Source organism: Solenopsis invicta, chromosome 7 (genome assembly GCF_016802725.1).
Source record: "Solenopsis invicta isolate M01_SB chromosome 7, UNIL_Sinv_3.0, whole genome shotgun sequence".
Taxonomy (NCBI): domain Eukaryota; kingdom Metazoa; phylum Arthropoda; class Insecta; order Hymenoptera; family Formicidae; genus Solenopsis; species Solenopsis invicta.
In genome coordinates this window covers 18,094,993-18,120,108 of record NC_052670.1, presented here as the reverse complement: position 1 = coordinate 18,120,108, position 25,116 = coordinate 18,094,993, and the positions used below count along the sequence as shown (strand labels likewise).

At 39.4% G+C, this 25,116-nt stretch overlaps 1 protein-coding gene across 1 annotated transcript in view; it reads right to left on the bottom strand.

Moving 5' to 3' along the window:
- Positions 1-25,116, bottom strand: part of LOC105200671 (sodium/potassium/calcium exchanger 3) — a 192,178-nt gene that overhangs the window by 80,776 nt on the left and 86,286 nt on the right. The gene's annotated exons all lie outside the window — the stretch shown is intronic.

The window sequence follows — 25,116 nt, the reverse complement described above, 5'->3', positions numbered from 1 at the left end:
ATACGCTCAGATATTTGTATAACTCATCTTTGTACTCTTTACATAGGTCTCTTCTAATAAAGTCGAGTTTATATAACTTGGTAAAGGAAAAGTGAAAAATTTTCGGTTTTGTAAGCTGTAACCAGTACAGGTACGTATCATATTTATAATTTGCGTGTAATGATACTCAAAATTCTAATATTGAATTTAGTACAGAGAGATGTTTACTTCAAACAAAACGAATAAAAAATGCAAGAACTGTGATATGTTTTTGAAGAAAACTATTGGCAGAAAAAAATTATAAGTTCTCTTGATGAGGCAAAAAAATATGAATTATGTTTGAAAAAGTCTATAGCTGTTCATAATGTATTGTGCAATAAATACCGAATAATCATATATAGACAGGTACAGAAAAATATTAGTGATAGTGAAGAATCCGAAATAAGCTCCGAACAAGAATTTGATACAAACGTCACTTTTCAACATCAAGAATGCAACACATCTAATGCACAAACGGTTGTTGAGTTACCATTTAAAAGAGTCGTTTCTACGTATAAATATTGTTTAATATGTGGATGTATCTCAAATATTTATAAATTCCTTTTGAAGCACAAATACATGCTTTTGTTAAGAAACGAATTTACATTCCGAAAGGCGATCGATGTTGTTTAAAACATTTTTTTAAGAAACGGTTTTTTGATAATAAGTTGTAACATTTACGGGTTTATTCAAATACCAGTTTTTTGGAAATAAACAAAGTAGAATTATTTTTAAATCAATTGTCAATTGATGTCGATTCTACTGTGCAAAAAAAATAGGAAATTTTAATTTTCCAGAAGAAAAGATGCAAACTTTTACTGGCCTTAATTGGGAAAATATTATTCAACTTAAAGAAATGCTAACATCAATGCAGAATTCTGAATGTCGAAATATAATACAAGCGTTAGTAGTATTTTTATTTAAATTGCGGAGCGGAAATTTAAATAAAACAATAGCTACAATTTTAGGCTTGGATTATGAACAACAAGTATCATATTTTTGTGAACAAATTATTGATGCATTTGAAAGGGATATATTGCCACTCCATTTTGGATTTTTATCAGTGTCAAGAAAAAATCTCAATGAAAACCATACTGCATATGTTGCTAAAAAACTTTTAAATATTGAAGGCAATCAATTAGCATTAACATTTGATGGAACATATATTAGGCACGAAAAAAGTAACAAATAATGAATATCAACAAAAATCATATTTAGGCCAGAAGAAATAACATTTATGCAAACCGTTCACTACATGCACAACAGATGGATACATCGTTGATATATCAGGACCTTTTCTTGGAACCCAAAATGATGCAACAATTATGAAAATCCTACTTGAAGATAAAATAGTTGAATTAACAACTTTATTACGGTCAAATGACATTTGCATTGTTGACAAAAGTTTTCGAGATGTACAACAATATATGGAAGATAGGGCTATCAAGTTTTTATGCCAGCACTTAAAGGTAAACGTTTACAGTTAACTACAGATGAAACCAATCAATCTCGTATTGTAACAAAGATATGTTGGGTTGTTGAAACAGTTTATGGAGCAATAGCACAAAAATATCGTCTTTTACATCATATTTTTGATACTCAAGCTCTTCCAAAAATAATCGTACTGTCGAATAGCTGAGTTTCTACATAACATGTTCGGGATGCGATTAAATTCTAACAACAATCTAGCAGATAAAATTATAGATTATATGAAACATCGGAGAACTGTTTCAAATACATTAAGAGAAGAAGTTGAAACTTCAAGATAGAATCGCCGCAAAACAGTTGTAACGACCTGCCTTTTTCCGCTCACGGGGCGGCGTGGGTTCGGCGGACGAGGACGCGGACTGAAGTCGCCAAGAGAACTAGACTGGTGTTGTTGGATAAATAAGCGAATCTTTATTTTGCGTACGGTCGGTACAATACAAAAGCGTGGCGTTCTGGCCACGGCGCGCAGACGGACGGATGGCGGTGACGCTCGGACGGACGTAACAAAGCTTAGAATTTACGCGCGGACGGACAAACGAAAAGCAGAACGCGCGGACGGAAGGACGATATGTATACGCGAGATTCGAAACGGTCGGAGTTTAAACGCGGTATCTTACACGGTGTTTATTTACAGGTGCGCGGGATTCCGAGCCGAGATTCTCGGAATTTGGAATCCTTGTTGACGCGCGGGTACCGTGGCCTTGCCGAAGGCCGCGGCCACGACGCGCGCGCGGTACAGCTGCACTTCGGCCCGATCGCAACGCGCTGCGGTTAATACCGCGATGTTCGGCGGTGGTAATCGACTCACGCCAAGATCTCTTGGTGGAGGCGCGGAACTCCACACCCCAAGTCGTGAGTCGATACCGAGACGGGACGGCGAATCGGGGAAGTGCCGACTACCAGGATCTCCTGGTGGAGCCCAAGATGGACTTGAGCCCGTGAACCGGCGGTCTAGGAAGGCGGATGGCTCGCGTCAAGATCGCTTGACTGAAGCTAAGGCACTTAACTCCGTTGAGCACTCGGGATAGACTTCCTTCTCGGACGGGAGATTGGACGGAGAAGAAGAAGCTTCGCCTCTAGGAGCGGCGGCGCTTATATACCCGAGTCTCGAGGGCAGGGACGGTGCGGGGGTACGGAACGGTACGGGATCGGTGGGGGACTCCTCGCCGCTCGAGATCGGTCCAGCGGCCACCACTCCGGTCGAGCGCGTGCGCGCGGAGATCTGTCGATGCGCGGATGCAAAGACGCGCGCTACGCCGGTGTTAGAATTCTTATTGGCGCTGTGCGCCGTGTTTTTGCTGTCCGGCGGTTGTTCGGCCGGACAGCCTGAAACGGTGGACAGTCCAAGGGGGAAGCGGAAAGGCAATTTGTTACACCCCCGCCGTTCGAGTAGGCCTGAATCTAGAGGCCTAGAACGCATTCATCTTTTCTGCTGTCTTCGGTGGTGGGCCGGATCTCATTGCTGGATCGGAGTTGTCCAGCCCGGTCGAACCGCAGTCTCCAGCGGCGGTTTCTGACTCGCGCGGTGTAAGCGCGGCTGACGTGGACCGCAAAGTACGACACGTCCACGACGGTGCCGGGTGTGACCTCCACGGCAATCGGTGGCGGCAGTGCGGGGCCCATGACCCGATCGGGTTCAAGCGTCGGTCGCGACTGGTGTCTCCACGGTGCGTTGACCCACGGGACCGGCGGTGACGGTCCCCTGAGCCACGGTATCGTGACTGCTTCGGTCGTGAGGTTCAGCGATGTCATGCGGCTTGGACGGATGACGGCCACGGAGGCGTCCCCTCGGTCTGGTGGCGGTCTCGGAGTTGCCGGTTGCCCCATCCCAGGCCGTTCTGGATCGTACGGTTCCGGTGCTTCGCCTAAGAGCTCGGCGATTTTGGCGAGGATACCGTCTTGCTCCATTTCTCTTCCGAGAATGAGTCGGCTGGTTCCTGGTAGCAGCGCGCGTATTCTGGCTACCGGTGCGCGCGCTTGTTGGCCGTGTTTGTTCACGTGTCTCGGCCGTGACGCTGGGTCGTTCTTGCCGGGTCGTCGATCGGCTCGGCGGCCGAGTCACGAGCGCGCCGCATGCCGCGTCGTCGTCGTCGTCGTCGGTGTCGGATTCGGCTTCCCTTTCCTCGGTCGGCGCGGAGGGCCGGTTTGAGGTCCTGGACATGGATGTGCCGGTACCATTTGCCCCCCGCGCTTCGGAGATCGTAGATCACAGGCGAGATGACGCGGCGTACTTCCAGCGGCCCGATGTATCTTGGCGCGAGTTTCGCGTTGAACGCATCCGCGCGGCGGGAGAGGGGGTGGTTACGTTTCCACACTCAGTCTCCCCGTTTCGGACGCCATTCTCTCCGACGCAGATTGTAATATTGCTGCTGCCGTTGGAACGCGCGCGCTAGCTTGACGCGGACGAGTTCGTACGTTTCGCGCAACCGGCGTCGCAGCGCGTGCGGTTGTTGCGATGCGTCGGCTGGCGCGCGTTCCTCCGGCCGTCGCAGCTCGCGGCCGTGATTCAAAAATGCCGGCGTATGCCCCGTAGCGTCGTGAGTCGCGGTATTGTACGCAAACTGCAATTCGGCGAGGCGCTCGTCCTACTTACGATGGTCGCGGTTCAGGTACTGTCGTATCATGGTCTTTACGGTGCGGTTAGTGCGCTCGACCAGATTGCAGTGCGGGGCGTACGCCGGCGCGAGACGGTGGCGGATTTGCAGCGCTCGCAGCAGATCGGTCAGGGTCGCGGAGCGGAGCTGGGTACCATTATCGGATCAGATTTTCTCCGGGCATCCGTGTCGCAGTATTACGGCTTCGGTCAGCGCGGCGGTGACGTTCGTGGCAGTAGCGCGTCGGAGCGCTCGCATTTCCAGCCACTTCGTGAACCGGTCCTGCATGGTCAATAGCCAGGTGTGCCCTTTGGTCGATCGAGGAAGCGGCCCACCAGGTCTATCGTCACGTGTTGCCACGGGTGCGACACGTCGGTCGGGTGGAGCATTCCGGCCGGCCGCCGTTGCTTTGGTTTATGGGCCAGGCATGTTCGGCACTATCGCATGTAGCGCGAGATATCGCGGAACATGCCCGGTCTACTGGCATATTACTATAGTGGCGGGCAATGCGAGCGATCGTTTTCGCGGTCCCGAGATGCCCGGCGGTCGGTGCGTCGTGGTACCGGTGGAGGAGATCTGTGCGACTCTCGCGCGACACGCACTCCTTCCACTGCGTGTTGTTCGGCGTTTCGGAAAAATCTAGCGTATGGAGCACGTGTCGGTAGAGGCGACCGTCCGCTATACGGAAGTCAGGGGCGGCGTCCGGAGTGTTGGAGGTGATGCTCCATCACTTCCGGTACCATGCGCAGGCCGTGTTTGCGGCGGCGTTAACGGCCGTTTGCCGTGAGAGCGCGTCCGCGACTTTGTTTAATGCTCCTTTCCGATATTGCACCTTGAAGTCGAACTGTCGGAGTTCGAATGCCCATCGGCCTAGACGTCCGGTCGGTGAGTCTAGTTTTTGCAGCGTAGTAACTGATGGTCGGTGACTACCTTGAAGCGGTAACCTTCAAGATAGTCTTGCATTCGGCGGATTCCCCAGAGTACGGCGAGACACTCAAGCTCGGTCGCGCTATAGTTTCGCTCGGCGTTGTTGAGCGTTCGGCTCGCGTATGCGATAACGCGCTCGCCCTCAGGGAAGTACTGGGTGAGTACGGTGCCCAGTCCTGTCGTGCTCGCGTCCGTCTGCAACACGAACTGTCGCTCGAAATCCGGGCAGGCTAGGACGGGTGCGGACGTGAGCGTTTCCTTCAACGCGTTGAAAGCCGCTTGTTCGTGGTCCCCCCACGACCAGCGGGCGTTTTTTCGCGTGAGTGCGGTGAGCGGTGCGGCGACGGTCGCGTAGTCGCGAATGAAACGGCGGTACCAGGACGCGAGGCCAAGGAATTACCGTATCTGCCGCACGTTTTGCGGCGCTGGCCAGTTTATGATAGCCTCCGTTTTCTCCGGATCGGTCCGGATTCCATCGCGGTCGACCACGTGGCCTAGGTATTTTAGCCGTTCCGTGCAGAAACGGCATTTCTCGGTGTTCGGTCGGAGTCGTGCTTCGCGCAACCGGCGGAAAACCTCCCGCAGTGTGTCGAGGTGCTCGTCAAACGTCTTGGTGACGACAATGATATCGTCCAAGTAGACGAAAACCCGCGGTTCTAGTTCGAGTATGTTGTCGAGCAACCGCTGAAACGTGGCCGGCGCAGAGTGAAGCCCAAACGGCATCACTTTAAACTGCATTAATCCCCGGCCCGGCACGGTGAAAGCGATAACGGATCGGCTTGCCGGTGCCAGGGGTATCTGCCAATAGCCGCTCATTAGATCGAGCGTCGAGAGGTAACGCGCGCCTCTTAGTTTGTCGAGCATAGCCGGTATCTGCGGTAACGAGTAGGCGTTGCGTTCCGTAACCTCGTTCACGCGGCGGAAATCTATGCAGAACCGCGGTTTTCCGTCTTTCTTGCGCACGATCGGCGAGCTCCATGCGCTGCGGGACGGCTCGATAACACCTGCGCGTATCATTTCATCGACTTCTTGGTCAATGATTGCCTGCATCGCCGGATTTCAAGGACGGTAGCGCTGCTTGATTGGCGGATCGCCCTCGGATGACGTGTTCCGCGTGATCGGTCGGTCCGCGTACGCGGTCAAACATCGGTAGTTCCTCGGCGAGGAAAGCCTGCAACCGCGCGTTTTCCGCGGGTTCGGTGCTGGCGACGGTCGTCGTGCGAGCGGCGTCTCGCGGTGCGCGGTCGTCTTCCCGGTGTAGCAGCGGCGGAGAGATCGTTATCCGTGCTCGTGTTATGACATCGACGCCGATCAGCATATCGAGCCCGGGTAGTACGGAATTCGTGTCGGAACGAGCATGCCGGAAATACGACCGGCAGTACGAGGCAAGTCTCTACCGGCGTGCTGGAGCCATCCGCGAGGTAGATCCGGCCGGTGACAGGTAGCGTTGTGTACCCTTTCCCGCGGAGGCGTTCGGCGGCGTCGGCACTTACAAACGAGCCCTCGGAACCCGAGTCCAGCAGGGCTGTGAGTGTGGTGTCCCCGACGGGGACGTCGACGTGTGGCCGCGGATTATATTTTATTCGGAGGACCGGGGAGCGGTCTTGGTGCCCCCGGTCCTGGTGGCGTTTCCCGGCGGCGGATGACAGTCGCGGGTAAATATGTTGTCTTTCCCGCATTGGGAACAGAACTTTCGAGCCGCGCGGCGGCATTCGAATCGCGTGTGGCCGCGCTGCTTGCACCGCCAGGAGCATTCGTTTTTGTCGTAGGCGGTGGCAGCGGAATTCGCGGACGGTTTCGACGCGGGTTGACGTTTGCAGCATTGTGAGCTGATGTGCTCGAATTCCTCCGCTCGTCGCAGCAATTCGGTGACGCGGTGTATGTCGTCGCGACAGACGTATAATTTGTATTTGGGGTGCATATTGTCGTAGAGGAGGTCTAGCTGCTTCTCCTCTACGTAACCCCCGGCCCGACGCATCGTCGTGAGTACGTCGGTCGCGTACTTTCTGTACAGCTCGTCCAAAGCCTGCGTTCGGGCTTGAATGTCCCGTCGTAGCTGGGAAAAATAACGGCGCGACAGGTAGTACTCCCGGAATTCTCCGAGGAACTCCTGCCACGTCCCCCACGCGGCCCGGTTGTTACGATACCAGAGGAGCGCGTCTCCCCGTAGCATCTCTGATAGTCCGCGAAGGAGCAACGCGCCGTCGTATCCGTACTCGGCTTGTAACTCTTCGATACGTTCCAGGAAGGATACCGGGTTCTTCCAGTCAAAGTGACACCCCCATTTACGTATTTGATTCATCACTTTTGCGGGGGAGGGGGTCGCTTTCGGTCGGCGCGGTGGGTTTCGGTGCGGCAATGTTGATCGCGGGCAGGTCGAGCATGGTTTCGGCCGGTGCGTGTTCGGGGTGCAATACCAGAAATTCACTGAGCCGGCGGCGGAGCTCGTTGACGTTCCCGTCAGTAGTAAGATCGGCGTGGCGTAATTGACGAAGAAGTTGACGGCGCGCTACGCCGGTGTTAGAATTCTTATTGGCGCTGTGCGCCGTGTTTTCGCTGTCCGGCGGTTGTTCGGCGGACAGCCTGGAACGGTGGACGGTCTGTGGGGGGAGCGGAAAGGCGGTTTGTTACACAGTTTTTCGATCAATATCTGCGAGAGACGTACTAGATTATCCGGAACTAACTACAAGGGATCTTAAAATTTTATATAGAGGGTCTTATCAACTTTCTCAAGCAGTATCATATTTGCAGAGCTGATGACAGAAAACGATACCCCAAATATAAAATATTTAAAAGAAACTTCAAATATTATTAAAATGGAAATTCGATCACGGCATATTAATAGTAAAATGTATCATTGCTATATTGAATATAATCTAAATTGTAATAATTATAAGGTTATTAAACATTATACATGTGATTGTGCAAATGGTAATAGGACGTTAGGCTGTTGTTCTCATATAACAATAATAATATATTATTTATCACACAGTCGCTATTTGTCTCGAGCACTAAGGCCAGCAAAAATATTGTCTAAAATATTTTGAAAAGAAAATATTATCTCTGTTATAAACGATAACAGCGATGAGGATTAAAATAGAAAGATTTCCTTATATGAAATTATATAAATGTTATATTTACTTATATTTTCTATCTTGTACAATGTTGAATATTTTTATAAAATTAAATGATTATTTAACATTTTATTTTGTTACAAGAATTATGTTCTACCTATGTTCCACGTGTATCTAACTATGTTCCACCACATTGATTGATTTGGAAAAATTATATGTTAAAGTAAGGAGTCTAAAAATGTTTTTTTGAAAATATAAAAGCGGTCACTAAAAGATAATTATTATTAGATATTAAATTAGATATTAAAAAAAATTCTTAAAAAATTCAAAAATTTTTTTATTGGTTTTTTGTTTATCACAAAAATTATGAAAAATTTTGTTAAACTCATCTAAATGATATTTACAACATATATTTTTTCATTAAAATCGGTCGAGCCATTTTCAAGAAAAATTACTTTTTTTTCTTTCCCTCTTCATAACTTCAAAAAAAATGCAATTTTATGGTTAATTTTTGGAGAAGTTTTACATCTCATAGGTACCAACTAATGACACCAATTTGAGCTCGATAGGTGCAGGGGCAAATTTTACATGCTTATACTGCTAAACCCTTTCTATTTTTATTAGAATTTTGTATTTGTAGAACTAGTTTTTCACAAAACGTCCAAAAATATTAAATGTTTATTGCAGAAGTCGCTGAAATATATTGCATAGAAACACGTACAACCAAACAATCTTTTCTTAGAGCAAGAAAGCATTCTAAATAGTATTTTTATTGTTCTTTAAGCTGACTGCGCTGGCGTAGTGAATAATAGTGGGAATGGTACTGTCTCGTAGAAAGTATTTATGTAAAAGAAGCATGATTTTCGCGACATCCTGGGATAGTTAGTTACATGGCCGTTAATGGGCAATCTTTGGGAAGGGGATATTGCCATCTGTGGACGGCAAAATCAATATTCTCGTACGGTTCGCATGCGCAACCGTGCTTTTGTCAAGAAACAGTGAACGTCTTGTGGCGCATGCGCAACCGTGCTTTTGTCAAAATACTGTGAATGTTTTATGGCACATGCCCTGGGCGTAGGGTCGAATGCATGAGCGAAGGTAGTATACTGATCTCTCATAACCTATAACCGGGACAGGCAGTGATAGGAAAACGCGCTTGTTCTCTCTCGAATGCCGTACTTTCTTTGCATAAAATACCGTATGCAACATGGGGCCGAGCGCGTTCTCGACTTCGGACGCTGTTTTCAGCACTCGGCTGTGCTACGCGCGCTTCACGTGCGTAGCTACGCCTTGTACTGAAAACATTGTCCTCAGTCGAGAACAGAAAAGCTCGTCTCCATGTTGCATAATGTACACAAGCGGTCACTAATGCCTTCCTTAAGAAGATTAGGCGTGTTCCAAACATACGCATCGCATCTAGGTATTCATCACGCATGATTGTTAAATCTGACTTGCCAGATTGGTCAGATTTAACAATCACGTATGATGAAAACCTAGATGTGATGGATGTGTCTGGAAAGCGCTTAACCTCCTTAGGGAAGGCATTAATGACTTTTTGTGTACTAATGTGCTAAATCCATAGACATATGATCTCTAGCCTGAGCCAAGAGTGGGGATAAGGTAAAAAAAGGCGAACTGTATCTTAGGCCGTGCGTTCTCTCTCCTTTTGCGCATGCGTATAAAACGTATATTGCTGTCATAGAAGATTAAAGGGCCTCGCACATGAAATGCATAACAGAGGATAAGCGTAACATAAAGCCTCTGGACCAATGGAAATCTTATGTAAATCAATATGGCGACCTTATGCTGGATGCTCATTGGTCCATCGGTCTTTTGTTGTGCTTATGTTATGTTATGCATTTCATGTGCGAGGCCCTTAAAAGAGAATATTAAGCATTTTGATATTGAAATAATACTTGATACACGAATCGAAGTGTTCACTTGCACTTTGGTACATCTAGCGACTTTGATTCTGTCCCTGGGGAAATTTTCCAAACTAAGAAGTCGCTATCTTTCTACATACTTATAGTTTATGATTAACGTAACGACCACGGAACATATACTATGAGAAATGAAAGCTCTGTACTTAGCATGGGAAACAAAAAGCAAGACTCTGTTTTCTGGTAGTGAAGTTGGAAATTAAATGGACTATGAAAGAAGGTCTTCAGGGGGTCAATCATGTAATTTCACGTGGAACTTTTCACGTTTCACTTTTCACTTTTTATTTTTTCATTTTTCACTCGTAGAGAGTTCACATGAATCTTTGCACGCACAGCGATTATGTATGGATAATGCGCGGAAGTTTAGTTTGCGTTCCAAAATTCACCTTTAGAGGCTCTGTCATCGCAACTATCAAGCGGTCGTGAAAAAAGTTTCTACCTGCTTTTATAAAATAATTTTTACTGTAAAAATTTAATTATATAAAAAAAGAAATTGTAAAAAAATATATTCATAAATAAATAGCAATATTTCTTAGTTATATTGCATAAACTTAATTTACAAATATAATATGTATATTACATTTATTTTTGATGATCCATATATTGTAACAACTATTTTATTATGTAGTAATCTAATTCTAAAAATTACATTGTAATTTAATACAAACATTGTTTTTTAAAATTAACTTTAATTTAGTTTTTCATTTATGCAAATTTTAAAGTAAATTAATTTCATTAGTCATTAAATTTACTTTGTTTAATTAAAAATATTAAATAATTTAGAATACGGACCATTATCAAAATTGAATTCTCCGTTCACACATGTATTTTCCAAATTTATAAGTTATAAACACTTACATGATTGATTAATATTCTATTTCACAAGACACACTTTTCTTATATTATTGTGTATCAAAACGCGTTAAAGTATATTTTTATCTAAATTTCCATTTGATGAAGCCTCATTTTATATAATTATCAAAATATCAACTTGTCAAATATAAATATCAAACTTAATTACATCACAAAAACATTTTTATTTATGTATGTACATTAGCTTATCCTGTCAACGCAATGCAATACCAAAAAGGTTAACCTCTTTAATAATACCTCTTCAAACTGTTACCACACTGTTACCACACTTTTATTCTAATTTTGAAATACATACAATTTATTAATTCCCTAAATTTTTACCTTTTCGTTATCACGGCTGATGGCGAAAAAGTTCACGTAAAAAAGTTCATATTTTTGCTCATGAGTGAGTTACATGATCCCGTGGAATCGTACACCCAAGGACTTTGATTCTGTCCATGGGGAAATTTTTCAAACTGAGAAGTCGCTATCTTTCTACATACTTACAGTTCATGATTAACGTAACGACCAATAAACTCTAGTGGTTTCATTAATCATGAACTGCGAGTATGTAAAAAGTGGTGACTTCTCAGTTTGGAAAATTTCCCCATGGACAGAATCAAAGTCCTTGGGTGTACATGATCGTGCAATTCACATGAAACTTTTCACGTTTCCGCACTAGGAAAAATGTTACATGATCGACCCCCAGGAAAAAGAATATAGAAGTTTATTTATGCAGGCATTAGGTTTGTTCGAGTTGCTTGAAATCCCCAAAAATTTTTGCACTCGAGATGAGATAAATATATATTCGACCGTGAAAAAGAGAGAGACGACGAAGAAATTAATTCAAAAAGGGCAGCAACACGAACAGGCCTAATAACTTATGCCGAAACCGGTAAAGTTCATTATTAGGATTTTATTGCTTCTATTTATTGGGGTTTCAATAAACAGTAGCCTTGAAATTCTACTACTGAACTTTACCGGATCCTTACGCATAAATTAATTGTTATTGCCTGCACAAACCATCCTTTCCTCTGCATCGTTGAAGAAACCAGTTAATCAATGTTATCACACAAAATTGCACATAATTTGGATTAGGAGCAAATGCTCACTCTTGGCGGGTCCCGATAGCGCACATCCCGATAGAATACAAACCACTCAAAATGGCAGATGCCTAGAGATTTTCCATAGGTTGGGTTAGATAAGTCAAGATGATTGGTTGGTGGGCTATCGAAATGTGCGCTATCGGAACCCTCCCGCTCACTCTTACCTACTTACATCAAAACATTTTCTGATTGGTCATTTCAACTCCCACTTTCAAGTGGGCACCACTTTTTCCGTATTATCGGGTAGAGTCCTATATAAAGAGAGAAGCGACATTGATGTCCAAGGCTCTGATTGGTAATCTGATCGATACTTGATTGGCTAAGCGAGTAGCTATATTGTGACCACAGCTGTTTGTAGAATGATACGAATGGTGTTTGATGACGTTAGAGCGGTCCCAAAATGGCGGTGGAGGACTCAATTGGATACTGAAGGTTGTGGTGGGGGTTCGATGTCGCCTCTCTTTTTATATAGGACTCTATTACCGGGGGTGTATTCCGAAAGTTCTATCAAAAATATCCCTTTTAATAATAAAGTTGGTAATAACTTGTAACTAACTACGTTGTGTTCCGTAATAAAAGTTGAGTTTGTGATTTCATTAGCTTGCAGAGACTATCGGAGAAATTAGTTTAATTTCTTGTAATTTAATTATTTATAAAATAAATTTAATGATGTATTATTTATTTAAATAATTCTAATCATGTATTATTAAAATAATATTTACTAACAATTATTTTTATTTTAAAATAGGAATTAAGCAAAATGAATTTCCAAAAATTCTGTGAAGCTAAAAACCGCAAGTTTTGATTAATTTTAAATTATTAATTGTAAATAAATTAGATTATATTTGTTTGTGTGAACTAATAGTGCATGATAAAATTTATTCTGTTTAAGTAGTTGGAAAGGTTACAGTAGCTTAGCTGGCATGCTTATAAATGTTAGACCTTTATTATAATATTATTATAATATAATTTCATGCTTATTTCATATAAAATCAAATAAGTATAAGATCATAAAAAAATAATATCAATATTGATAATATCAAAAAATTTATCCTACAAACAAACATTGCAGTTAATTTTTAGTCTTTGGAAGTTCTTGTACTCTGCAATTCCTATTTTAAAATCAAAATTATTATCAGTTAATAATATTTTAATCAATAATACATGATTACAATTATTTTAAACAATTAAAATACAAGAAATTAAACTAACCTTTCTGCTCTTTGCAGAAAGCCAACGATAATCACAACTTTAATTTACATTACAGAACACAGCGTGGTTAGTTGCAATGCTTTCAACTTTATGATTAAAAAGACTATTTTCAATAGAACTTTCGAAATACACCCCGGAAACCACGATACTAGTTTCACCCCCGTGCGTAATGACCAATAAGCTCTAATCGTTACATTAATCATAAACTGCGAGCATGTAGAACGTGGTGACTTTTCAGTTTGGAAAAGTCCCCATGGACAGAATCAAACACCCTGAGGCTGAAGTCCCATGAATTGCTATTTTTCGCGTAACGCGTATCGCGTAACCAATCAACTTTATAAAAAAGCTCAACAAAAGACGCAGAACGCTTCTGATTAGTTACGCATTACGCGTTACGCGGAAAATATCAGTCCATGGGACTTTAGCATGAGTGTACATTCATGGAATTTGATTCTGTCCATGGGGAAATTTTCCAAACTAAGAAATCGCTATCTTTCTACATACTTACAGTTCGTGATTAACGTAACGATCAATAAGCTCTAGTCATTACATTAATCATAAACTGCGAGTATGTAGAAAGTGGTGACTTCTCAGTTTAGAAAATTTTCCCGTGGACAGAATCAAAGTCCTTGGGTGTACATACATGTATCAAATGCTTAAGAGGATACTAAAGAAACAAAAGAACTTCATTGACGTCGGTACTGCAGATCACTGTAGATTATTTTTTGAGCAAGACTAGGTTATCGCTTTGTCCATCGCATAGATTTGTCTTTGTTTTTAGAGTATTTCGCCATCTGCAAAAAGATCTATCAACTGTTGGATACCATACTGCTCTGTTTATGACAGTTTAGCTTTGTTAAGCAAAATATGCATGTGGTAAAAGCACATTAGAATATCTTTTTTGTTAGACGTTTAGTCGTAATTTCACACGGTCAGTGTTATTTGTGCATGTTTTTTGGGGGTCGATCATGAAACTTTTTCCCTAGGGCGGAAACGTGAAAAGTGAAAAATTTCTCCATTAACTTCAATGGTAAAGATTTTCACTTTTCACGTTTTCGCCCTAGGGAAAAAGTTTCATGATCGACCCCCCGAAGCCCACTCTACTATCATTTTGTACACCCATGGAATTTAATTCAGTCCATGGGGAAATTTTCCAAACTAAGAAGTCGCTATCTTTCTACATATTTACAGTTTGTGATTAACGACCAATAAGCTCTAGTCGATACATTAATCATAAACTGCAAGTATGTAGAAAGTGGTGACTTCTCAGTTTAGAAAATTTCCCCATGGACGGAATAAAATTTCATGGGTGTACGTACAAGCTACACAACTTCTGTATTAAGGTAAAATTAACTTCGGGCGACGACTATACGAGTGAATTTTAATGATTTATTAAATTTGTGTTCAATTTTTTTGTAAAATTCACCTCAGCGGGATTTCTTTCTACACGTATTTTAATTCTAAAAAAAATTTTTTTGATTGGGCGCATCCCGATACTATACAGAACCGATAGCACACCACCATTCACAGCAGCCGATGCCTAGAGTTTTTCCGTTGGTTGGGTTAGATAAATAAAGATAATTGGTTGGTGGGCTATCGCACTGTGCGCTATCGGATCCCGTCTTCTGTGATTCTGTAAAACCAATTCAAAGATATTTAGTGCACTATAAATGTCGATAATTCATGGTACTTTAGCAGATTTTTAATATTCTTTTTTAATCGTCTCTCACAGCAATGTACACCCATGGAATTTGATGGGTGACTCTTTTGGACACAGCACGATTGGACACCAACCAATCATCTTGACTTATCTAACCAAACCAACGGAAAAACTCTAGGCATCAGACGCTGTGAGTGGTGGTGTCCAATCGTGCGGTGTCCAATCGTGCGCACCCTGAATTTGATTCTGTCCATGGGGAAATTTTCCAAACTAAGAAGTCGCTATCTTTCTACATACTTACAGTTTCTGATTAACGTAACAACCAATAAAATCTAGTCGTTACATTAATCATAAACTGCGAGTATGTAGAAAGATAGTGACTTCTCAGTTTGGAAAATTTCCCCATGGACAGAATCAAAGTCTTTGGGTGTACACCCTTTGATTCTGTCCATGGGGAAATTTCCCAAACTGAGAAGACGGTATCTTTCTACATACTTACAGTTCGTGATTAACGTAACAACTAATAAGCTCTAGTTGTTTCATTAATCATGAACTGCAAGTATGTAGAAAGTGGTGATTTCTCAGTTTGGACAATTTCCCCATGAACAGAATCAAAGTCCTTGGGTGTACACCCAAGGACTTTGATTCTGTCCATGGTGAAATTTTCCAAACTGAGAAGTCACCACTTTCTACATACTCGCAGTTCATGATTAATAAAATGACTAGAGCTTATTGGTCGTTGCGTTAATCATGAACTGTAAGTATGTAGAAAAATAGCAACTTCTTAGCAAGGTCCGTGGATTGGCGTTGGAGGGGAAGGAAGGTCGTTGCATCCACTTCAACGATGTGGAACGAAAATGGCGGTGGCCATACTTTTACTGCACACTCGCTCACTCACACAACTAATAGCTGTAGTACCTTACTATCTACGTACATACACTAACACTGACTCGCTGTCTCGAAAATGGCGGCTATGCAACGACCTTCCTTCCCCTCCAACGCCAATCCACGGACCTTGCTTCTTAGTTTGGAAAATTTCCCCATGGACAGAATCAAAGTCCTTGGGTGTACATCCAGCGACTTTGATTCTCTCCATGGGAAAATTTCCCAAACTAAGAAGTCGCTACCCACATAGAATAAAAACCTCCAATGGACGTTTAATGGACGTCTGCCGAGGTTTGGAGCTTCCAGTGGACATCTCACGGACATCCAATGGACGGCCACTAGGCATCCATAGTTTCGCATTGCGCATGTCCAATGGACGGCCATTAGACGTTAACAATGGATGTTTATTAGACGTTCCGTGGATCATTAATAAATTCATAGAGCTTTACTGAATGACAAACCGACGTCACGTGAATCATTAATAGAGGCTTTATGGAATCTCAACAGACGTTACATGGATTATTAATGGTCGTCTACCGTGGAAGTTTAGACCTTCTAATGGTCGTCCAATGGACGGTAAAAAAAATTTCTTTTTTAAACAAATTTTATTATTTTTATAGCTTAATCGGTATTTACTGTTTCACATATAACATTTTAATTCACTAATTACAATTACGCATTATTTTATAAATTTTTGAAACACATCGACGCCGGCGGGATTCGAACCTAAGATCTTCGGAACGATAACCTAGCATCTTAATACTGAGCTAAACGTACACTTGTGAGATTGTTAATAAAAAGTTATATTTGAAGTATAGCTAATTTGAACAAGAAGAAATTGGCGTGTATCGCGCGAACACTCTTACTAACTTTTTGTTTATTTAGCCTTAGATATTTTTAATATAAATTATATAAATAATTAAAACGTGTTTTTGCCCATGGCCAAATCAGTCAAAAAACAACAATTAGAAATAGTATCAAAGCATGAAAAAACATTAATGACGTAAAGAGGCCATTGCCAAAATTAACTTTGCAATTAATTGTTATAAACAAATTGCCAATAAATGACTGTAGAGGAAAACTGATTGCGCCAAACAATTCACCGGGAAATATTACTAAAGAAACACATATGACGCTTTTTTAATTGTCATAGTTATTATAATTGTTATAAACAAATTAGTTGCATAATTGTTTTGGTAAAGAGTTTATGACCAAATTCCGTTAAGAGAGCGCATGATGTACATAATGTAACATTTTACCCTTCTTTAACTTTCGGTGATCAATAAGGATTACGTCATGCGCATTATACGCTTTACGGAATCCAAGGTCCGTGGATTGGCGTTGGAAGGGAAGGAAGGTCGTTGCATCCACTTCAACGAACGAAAATGGCGGCGGCCATAGAACAGCAACCTGGCATTGTACAGTGCGTTGCATTGATGCCTAGAGTACCGATTTTAAGAACCACGTTTCTTTCTTAGTTATTTTCACGTTTATGACCAAATGCTACCGTCAACGATCACCGCAGCATTCAATCGTGAACATAAAAATAATCAAGAAAGAAACGTGGTTCCTAAAATCAGTACACCAGGCATCAATGCAACGCACTGTACATAATTTTACTGCACACTCGCTCACTCACACAACTAATAGCTGTAGTACCTATGTACACTAACACTGACTCGCTGTCTCGAAAATGGCGGCTATGCAACGACCTTCCTTCCCCTCCAACGCTAATCCACGGACCTTGACGGAATCTATCTGACTTCTATGATAGAAGTAAAATCTCATGAAGCTATAGAAATTTTATGGACTTCTAATGGACGTCCATCTGACTTCCATAGTGGAAATGAAATCCCATGGAGCTATGGATGTTTCATGGACTTCTAATGAATGTGATCCATCTGACTTTCACCATGAACATAGACCTCCCATGGAACTATGGGAGAGTGATGGACATCCACTGGAGGTCAATTTCTATGTATCTTTTTACATACTCGCAGTTTATAATTAATGTAACGACTAGAGCTCATTGGTCGTTATGTTATCTATGAAATGTAAGTATGTAGAAAGATAGTGACTTCTCAGATTGGAAAATTTTCCCATGGACAGAATCAGAGTCGCTGGGTGTACGTTTTGTACGCATGTGCGAATGAAAGAGAAAGCACGGCCTAAGATACAGTACCCACAAGCTCCCAGCCAGCGACCTCTACAGTAATGAAACTTACAATACATGAAAAAAATCCGTTTAATTTGCTCCTTCATAATATGCATTTTTCATAATTTGCTCCATTTTACTTTTTTTATAAATAAATGATAAAGTTGATAACAATGTAAACGTTAATATAAGCGAAAATCATAGGATTTTGTATATTCGCAAGATACAGAAAAGGTGGAGTAAATTGAAACAAAAACGGAGCAATTTGTCTGTGCCTTGAGAATGTACAAATTGTAATTATTGATATCCTGCAAAATATACATAAAACGATAATTTTTATTCATATCCTAATAAATACTGTAAACAATTAGTTTTTAAAAATGGAGCAAATTGAAACAAGAACGGAGTAATTTGTCTGTGCCTTCAAAATGTACACCCACGGAATTTGATTCTGTCCATGGGGAAATTTTGCAAACTGAGAAGTCATCACTTTCTACATACTTACAGTTTATGATTAATGTAACGACTAGAGCTTATTGGTCGTTACGTTAATCATAAACTGTAAGTATGTAGAAAGATAGCGACTTTTTAGTTTGAAAAATTTCCCCATAGACAGCATCAAATTCCATGGGTGTAAAAATTGTAATGATTGATATCCCGCACAATATGCATAAAGCAATTTAAAGAAAAAATGAAAATTTTAAAAATGGCGCTTCCGATTTCTGTTGCGTAGGCGCTAAATACTTTTGCGCATGCGCACAATTTCTTGATAACCTTTAAACTGCAATTATTTACGTTTTTCTTAATAAATACTGTAGATAATTAGTTCATAAAGGTGGAGCAAATTCAAACGAAAAGGGAGCAATTTTTCTGTATCTTGCGAATATACAAATTCCTATGATTTTCGCTTATATTAAACTTTACATTGTTATCAATTTTATCATTTATTTATAAAAAAAAGTAGAATGGAGCAAATTATGAAAAATGCATATTATGAAGGAGCAAATTAAGCGGATTTTTTCATCGTAAGTTTCATTACTGTAGAGATCGCTGGCTGGGAGCTTGTGGGTAGATACATTTCGCCTTCTTCTATCCGAACCTTACTCCCACTTCTAAACCCGAGGATCGCTTAGTCTAGAGATCCTATGTCAATGGCTAAATCCAGCCCCCACCGACCAGCCCCCTCCGACTCGAGCTTTTGCCCGTTCCATGAATGACCAAAAAGTTGTAGGTGGCAATACTATTTAGTTGGCGGTGGGTCCGTGGTGGGGATATATTATTTTCTTATTATGGGATCGACTTTGTAACTTTTAAGAGCGGTGTCTTTATCGTTATCTTATTATTTTGAGTAATATACATAAATTAATTTATACAAAAACGTTAAACTACGCATCGATAACAACATTAATTAAGAATTACAGAATTAACTAATAAACAACTAAAGCGATAAATATCTTTTTGCAGGGATTTTGTTTAAAAAAATGGAAAAAGTAATAAAATAATGAAATAAAATAATAAAATAATATCGTAAAATATTATTGTAAGACGGTAATCTGTAACGTTTGTAAATATAAATTTGTTCATTTTCAAAAAAAGTTTTTAGGGAATGTATTTATGTAGATAATTTAAAACATAATTACCCAGATAGCACAGAGAATTTAAAAAGAATTAGGTCGTATGTCATTAATTCTGAGTTTATTTTCAGATACAAAAGAAATTTTCTGTAAAGCTTAGAAAAAAAATTCTTTTTTTATCTGGAAATTAATTTGAAATTGATGATGTACGACTTAATTTTTAAACAAATTTTTTTAACTTTTTGTACTATCTGGGAATACAATAAAATACACAACATATTTTTATTACAATTAATCTTTCATGTTTTACAAAATTTGGAAATTTTGTTTACGAGGTGTGATCAAAAAGTAAGGTGACTTTTTGAATTTTGCGCGCTGTGTACACTCTAATTTCAAATTTTTTTTTTGTGTTGGTACACTCGTCACGATCATATGTTCACAGTTTTGACTATATAGCATGTGTTGTTTTTATGTGAGAGGCATAAAGGTTAGACTCGTGTTTGCGTGCTCGGCGATTTTTTGCTGTTGAAAATAATGGAGCAGAGAGTTTATATTAATTTTTGTGTAAAAAATGGTATTAAGTGTTCAAAAACTCTTGAAATGTTGACAGTGGCGTACGGTGAGTCAACTTTGAGCAAAAAAAAAATGTTTATAAATGGTATAAGTTATTCCAAGAGGGCCAAGAAAATGTTAACGATGAACCTCGCTCTGGACGCCCCAGCATGTCAAAAACCGACGAAAATGTTCAGGAAGTGAAAGAAATTGTGTTGAAAAATCGTCGAATCACGATTAGAGAAATAGCTAATGATCTTAACATATCGTTTGGCTCATGCCAATAAATTTTAACGGATGTTTTGGGTATGACACGTGTGTCAGCGAAATTTGTTCCAAAACTGCTTAATTTTGATCAGAAGCAGCGTCGCATGGACATCGCCCAAGACATGTTGAACGACGTCAATGATGATTCTGATCTGCTCAAAAGGGTTATAACTGGTGACGAAACATGGGTATATGGTTATGACGTCGAAACCAAAGCCCAATCATCCCAGTGGAAGAGCCCAGGAGAGCCAAGACCGAAAAAGGCACGCCAAGTTCGTTCGAATGTGAAGGTTTTGCTCACAGTTTTTTGATTACCATGGCGTTGTGCATCAAGAATTCCTACCACAAGGTCGTACGGTCAACAAGGAGTATTACCTTGAGGTTATGCGGCGTTTGCGTGAATCAATAAGAAAAAAACGTCCGGAAGTGTGGAAAGAAAATTCATGGATTCTGCACCATGATAATGCACCTGCGCACACGTCGTTACTAATGAGTACTTTTTTGGCCAAAAACAATACTATCATCATGCCTCAGCCACTGTATTCACCAGACTTGGCCCCCTGCGACTTTTTCTCTTCCCAAAATTGAAAAGGCCTATGAAAGGACGAAGATTTGTGACGATTGAGGAGATTAAGGCTGCATCGCTGGAGGAGCTCAAGGCAATACCCAAAAGTGCATTTCAGAAATGTTTTGACGACTGGAAAAAGCGCTGGCCCAAATGCGTTGTATCAGAGGGGGATTATTTTGAAGGGGACATAATTATTAACATAATTTTGGATGAATAAATGAATATTTTTTTATAAAAATGAAAAGTCACCTTACTTTTGATCACACCTCGTATACACTGGTTATATTTTTTATTATTATTTAAATTGCAACAATATTATGTTAATCTTATTTGAAAATGATAAACAATATAAGAAATTACATCTATTTTATGAACTTTACAAGGAAAAGTCAATGTATTAGATTTAATAATATCGCAACCGGCAACTATACATTTCACTTTTTTTATTTTGGCCTATGCAAAATAAATTTCCTTTATTATTAATTTAATTTTTGTAAACCTCATCAACCTGTGGATTATGGTTAGCTGGTTGGGACCAACCTGTGTAATAGGTATGGGGCTTGTAAGTAGAAACGTTAGACAATAGAAAGAGAAAAAATATAAGAGGGCTAGAGTTGGTGTAAAGAGAGTTGTGACAATTACCCGAAAACCACCATTAAGGGGGAAAATATATAGCTACATAGCGGCAATTTCAAAATATGAGCAAGTAATACTGTGTAACACAGTGTATATACAGTTCAATGCTTTCCAATTTTGACACAATCATACAGAGCCGTTTTTTCATACACAGCGAACATTCTTAACCTCAGTTTCTGTACGATTTTGAAAACGATGTCAAATGATCTATATTATTTATTCATGAGAGGTCGAATATATCTAGCCTTGATAGAAGCAGTGCTTTAATTACGAGTTGATACTGTGTAATACTGTGTCACACAGTGTATGACTATGTTTCGTTACTGGAAAGCTCTCAATAACAATGAAATAAAATTTTAACTTTAAATAATCATTACTTTTTTTAAATATATATAAGTTTTTTACATTTTGAGTTCTGCGACTTATAATTAGAATTATATAATTTGAAAAGGTTATTTTAAGGAGATTTTTATTTTATGTAGCAGAAAGATTATGCTAAGATAAAATTAGTTTTATAAATATACCAGGATCAAATACTTAACTCAATCATCTTAAATTCCTCGTAAGTTGTTATACAAAAAAAATGTTTAAACGAAAAATTATATGTTAAAAAAAAATAATTATTACTTTAAAGTGTTTTGACATCCTTGTGCTGCACAATGTACCATCTCACTAAACAATGTGTACAGAAAGATTATTTAACATATTTTCTGTAATGTGATTTATTAGTTTACATATAAAATGACAATAATATTTGTAATAAATAAAATGTTAACAATAAGAAATAAATAATAAATAAATTTTTAAAACAATTTGAGATTATATTTGTATATCATTATTTTTATTACTTATTAAGAAATAGTTAACTTCTTGGTTTTAAAAAAATATTGACAAAAATTACACTTGTGTAATTAATATTTTTTTCAGAATTAATATTTTATCTAGAGTTTGCAAAAAGGTTGCAAAAGAGTTTGTTTCAACTGACACACGTAAACACCCTTGATTCAATCAAGAATGATTAGGCTGCGTTCGGGAATATACACCAAGTTCTTCCAAGTATCATTTTATCCTTGTTTAGTATTCAATGAACAACAAAGATAAAACGACACTCCAAGGCACTCGGTGTGTGTTCTCGAACGCAGCCCTATTTAATCTATCTAATCTAACTGATAGCTAACCGGAAATTTGCCCCTTAATGGCGGAGCCAATCAACATTAGGCACATACATTGTCGCAACTCTCTTTATACCAACTCTAGAGAGGGCCATCTTCATCTTTGTCTAATATTGGCGCTCATTGAGTTGAATGTGTACACCCATGGAATTTGATTCTGTCCATGGGGAAATTTTCTAAACTGAGACGTCACCACTTTCTACATACTCGCAGTTTATGATTAATGTAACGACTAGAGTTTATTGGTCGTTACGTTAATCATAAACTGTAAATATGTAGAAAGATAGCGACTTCTTAGTTTGGAAAATTTCCCCATGGACAGAATCAAATTCCATGGGTGTACACAAGCGGTCATTAATGCCTTCCCCAAGGAGATTAGGCGCGCATTAGGCGCGTTCCAGACATATGTGTCGCATCTAGGTTTTCATCACGCATGATTGTCAAATCTGACAACGTTATTGCTTCCTAATGTATCGTAACGCGCTAAATTCAAATTATGACAGGTTAAATTAATTTTTAATAATTTATTGAACGTTGAAGGCACATAAAAAACGAATATTTAAAATCTCAGTCAGAAAAGACAATTACGCCAGAAATAAATAAGCTAAATAAATAATCTAAACATTTTCATTAATAATTTTTTTTAGTTCAGTAAGATAATTTTTTTTTTAATTTATCTTACTGAACTAAAAGGAATTATTAATGTTTAGATTATTTATTGAGTTTATTTATTTCTGGCGTAATTGTCTTTTCTGACTGAGATTTTAAATATTCGTTTTTTATGTGCTTTCAACGTTCAATAAATTATTGAAAATAATAAAACTAAAAAGAAACAAAAATTCCACTTAGGATCCTTTTTGTCGAATCGCCATCTAGCCTCTGTACGCGTTTCTGTAATATATTTCTGTAGCAATAATTGACCTTTTCTGGTAAAATTATACTACATCTTTGGCGAAAAAAATTCTATACAAATTGAAGAAATGCATGTATAAAAAATGCTAAAATTGGTATACTTTTGTTAATTTTAATAATTACACATTTTTATGAACAAAAATATGTTATTATGAAAAAAGATATTTCTACGAAAAAACAAACATTTTTACGAAAAAATAAATAATAATTTTTACAAATTTCTATTTTTAGTAAGTTTTATTTACTTATTTATAAAAAATTTATCCTATCAAGGTACTTACAATTAATTTTATATACAAGATTTTTGATAAAATCTATTTATGCTTTCGTGGGTTGATAGAGTACATTAAACTGAGAAGAAAAGTTCCTTATTATTTTTTTAAAATTTGCAATAATTACCAAGATAAAAACTAATAAAGTCGGCAAATGAGTATGTATTTTCTCTATCCACCGCACGCGGAAACCACCCGTAGGTAGCCAAACCTGTAGCAGCCACGGTAGGCGGCGCGGTGAGGCGGGTAAGACAGCCATTGCTGTTTCTCCCTTTTCATCGCGCCGCCTGCCGCAGATGCCATTGGCTTGGCTACCGACGGGCGGTTTCCGCGTGCGGTGGGTAGGAAAAATACGTGCTCACTTGCTGATTTTATTAATTTTTATCTTGATATCTATTGCAAATTTTGAAAAATAGTAAAGGACTTTTCTTCTCAGTTTAACCTACTTTATCAACCCACCAGAGCATAAACAAGTTTTATCAAACAACTTGTATAATGTCAAAGTTCAAGGAAAAATTTATTTTTTTTCTCAAAAATAGCTGATTCTCTATCGTAAATTAAAAACAAATCTTTGTTAAATTTGTGCTGATATTTGTTGACTCTATTATGATACAAAAATTTTCAACTTGAAAAATCTATACCGATTATATGGAATATTTTTTTTTTGTAAAAAAAGAGTTTTATTTTCAGTTTAACGTCCTATTTTATTTTTGGGTCTGTCTCTGATTGAATAAAAAAATAAATAAAATAAAATAAAAAACAATAATATGTTAGTCCAAAAGATATGCCTTTATATTCTTGAAACATGCATCAAATTTTATTAAAATCATCTGCAGTTTATTAAATAATATTAAAATAATCTAGAATATTAAAACAATTTTAAAGCGAAATTTTTGCAGTTTTGTAATCTTATATCTTTAAAACTAGATTGGTTCGGACATATAATTATATAAAGTAATTTTAGAATATTTATAAATTACGCTGTGTATTATATGTGCATTTTGAAGAGAGAGAGAGAGAGAGAGAGAGAGAGAGAGAGAGAGAGAGAAGAGGTTCAGTGCATTAAGGTTACAGATACTACACGTGAATAAATAACATTTATAAATTGTCTCTTAGATTGACCGACATATGTGGCGTCGCAATTTTTACAAGATATTTTATAAACTATGTTGTTGTTTTTAATAAGCGGGATATTATCTTTATGAACTTTTACAATGTTGTTTAATTTGTTGAGACAGCGGTAACCTATCGA